The sequence below is a fragment of the Schistocerca nitens genome, chromosome 1, assembly GCF_023898315.1.
Source record: "Schistocerca nitens isolate TAMUIC-IGC-003100 chromosome 1, iqSchNite1.1, whole genome shotgun sequence".
In the NCBI taxonomy this organism is placed as follows: domain Eukaryota; kingdom Metazoa; phylum Arthropoda; class Insecta; order Orthoptera; family Acrididae; genus Schistocerca; species Schistocerca nitens.
Window position 1 is genome coordinate 5,529,802 of NC_064614.1, and position 3,124 is coordinate 5,532,925.

Here is a 3,124-nt window from a genome sequence, read left to right on the forward strand (position 1 = left end):
CCACTCGCATTTGTAGTAATTCTTGTGGACTTTAGTTATCCTGATGTAAGGTAAGTGGTCACTTTGTGTCTTTATTACTGGGAAGGAATGTCACTTTCATCTTTTTTTATGAAATTATGTTAAAAGTGTCATTCTTGACTCCATAATGCTATTTTAGTTACGTCACCTACGGCAATATCGTTGTGCTGTTTTTCAACAGGAGAGTTCCAGCTTCGTTGTTCTATGATGTTACCTAGATACTTGAAGTGTCTCACCCTTCTGATTCTCCCGTACTTCGTACATAATTAATTTCTAATGTTAAATATAGTTCAGATGAATTCACATTATTTTTCTCCGAAAGAGATATGTAGGTCAACTTATTCTTCGAATTCTTAGAGGATTTCTGTTTGATTGTCGTGAGTTCACTCTCTGCTACCGTCGATGCTAAATCGTACGCTAAGCAGTGGGGAACGAGCGTCTTAGAAGCACCATGGGTTCGCTTGCTACAAACGTGAGCGTCAATGGAAAGTGGTTGAAGGGCGGTGTAACCATGAGCGGGCGACAAGGTCTGGACGTCCGCGGCTCTTCACAGATGGCGCCGCCCGGTCTGTAAAGCAGGAAAGCGCACTATCAGTGGCAGGTCAGAGGACAGAGCACAATGCTGCTGCAGGTGGTAGAGCACTTGCCAGCGAAAGGCAAAGGTCCCGAGGTCGAGTCTCGGTCCGCCACACAGTTTTAATTTGCCAGGAATTTTCATATCAGCGCACACTCCGCTGCAGAGTGAAAATCTCATACTCAAAAAGCTGTTCGAAAAATGGACCATGTCACGTAGATAGCAGTATGCGGCAGTAATGTAAGGTACCTGGAGAGTTGTGGACCATGTAAACGTTACTGCGGAACACCTGTTTTTCACTCATGCTTGATGGCTTACCCGACGGCGATGGTATCTGCCACCAGGGTAACTGCCCGTGTTGCAAGACCGTAATCGTCCTACAGTGGTTTGAAGATCATGATGGCGAACTCAGGTTGACGTCAATGACCACCAATGTGCCTGGTGTGAATCCACTGAAGTCGTCTGGGACTCTACTGGACGTCAGCTCCGCGTGGCCCATAATCTACGTGACCTAGGTGACCTGTGCGTTGGCACCTGGTGACTGACACCTGCGGAAACGTATCAAGGACGTGCCGAGGGGTACACTGAAGTGCGTTCCGAAGCTGAACCAACGCGCCAACAAACAGCTGGCCATCAGTGTACAGTATCATGAATGGTGACGGTGCTATAACAATCCGTTGGTATATTTCCATACTTTCTACAGCATCAGACAATTTCACCGCTGGAGATGATGATCTACCGTTGAGAGTTGGCAATACTCTCTTAGGATTTAAAGGTTGGCTACAGCGCGCATACACAAGCTCTGGAATCTAAGATATTGTTGTCGCGCTTCGCAGCGCACGGTTTAATGAGTGACAGTTTGGAAGCCGGTGTAGGAGCCCGCCTGCTGTGGTGCGCACGTGTGTTGGGCGAGGGGCCGTCGCCGAGCTGCCGTACTGCCGTGTCCGCCGGCAGCGACACAGGATTTGTTATTGAGTTGATATTTTTTATAATTTGCAGCGCGCTTATTAATTCAAAGAAAAGGGTTTGTGTATGTTGTGATCCCACAAGCATAGATGGTAGTATCCGTCACCCAGGTCGATAGCAGACAGGAGTCGATTGTCGAGCGCTGCAGGAGGCAGTGAGACGAGTGTTGAGTACGAGTAGCACTGGAGTGTGTCGAGTGACAAGTGGTGCTGGAGAGACAGGCAAGAATGGTGGTCGAGTGAGTTCTAAACGGTAAAATTCACCGGAGTATGACGAGTGAGCGCGTCTCCCTGATCGTCGTGGGGTTGACCCTCACTAATACCGATTCGCGAGTGATATGAAGCAGAAAGTGACAAGTGCCGGATTACGTGATTCGCGTCAACCGCGTCGGCCAGCAACAACCAAGGATTGCAGTGAGGAATGTTGTGAATGTTAACCATCAGCATTGCGTGTGACCACAAGTACTGAAAATCAACAACCAATGAAAAGGTATAACTGTAATTAGACGTGTAAGGCGAAGGTAGCAACTGCCTCAGAATTTGTGTGTTACTATAGAAAATACATATTAGTTGTACATCGCAACCTTTGTGGTCCTTAATAATAGACGAACTTTCAATCATTCCACTATTCAGTCTCAGAACAGCCGCATTCGGTTGAAATACCCCCGAAACCACAGCAGAAAAGCCGATAGCCTTTCATCCATGAAGTACACGGGCATATAATCATAATAATTAACTGTTTGGCGGCTTCGATAAATTACGCAAAATCCAGTAAAGGAGTTAAACGGGGGTGTTTCAATGTACGTAGCGACAGACAGTAATTTTGATAATGATAGGAGTTTAATTCTTAAGGGAAACCATTGTTAGGCGAATAGATTAAATATTGATTTTTGTCATTGATTTCTTTTGTAATTGTCAGGGAATTGTTTCACTTTTTATTTAATCGAGAAGTATTTCAGTCTGTCTCAAGAGTTTGATTAAGTTGTAATATTGCTCTAATGCCACTGGAGGCAGATTTACATACGAAGCGATTGTTCAAAGAGCTTCTAGCGTTTTGTTAATTGAATGAGAAAGAATCGCTTTCAGAATATAGTTTTTGAAAAAAGGAATTACTTGTTTGCGTTATCATTTATCGAGTTTTAGATTTGACCAGACCCTTTCTCTTGAACTATATGTAGTTGTAGTAAGCAGCAGCAGCCGCAGCAACAGCAGGAGCCGCCATACAGAACATGCATTGCGCTCAGCATGAATAATAGGTTTTTTTTATGTTTTTGTTAAATAACGGAATGCAGCAGATCAAGCAGTGGCAGCAGAAAGACCAAGTAAGTTATTTGTTGCGCACAGGACCAAAAAAAATAAAGTTTAGGCGATCTCTGTAATAGCAAAGTTAACTACAGCACGAGATTTTCAGTAGAAAACACGAGATAAGAAGAAAGAGCTCGCGACCTTCCCCGTGCGTCCGTTCCGTGGACCTGCAGTGGTAGGGTAGACGTAGCGATGTGTTGAGTGTGCGTTGCAGCTGTTAGTTGTCTTATTGTCTAGTTCTTATGTAACCTTGTGTTGTGAG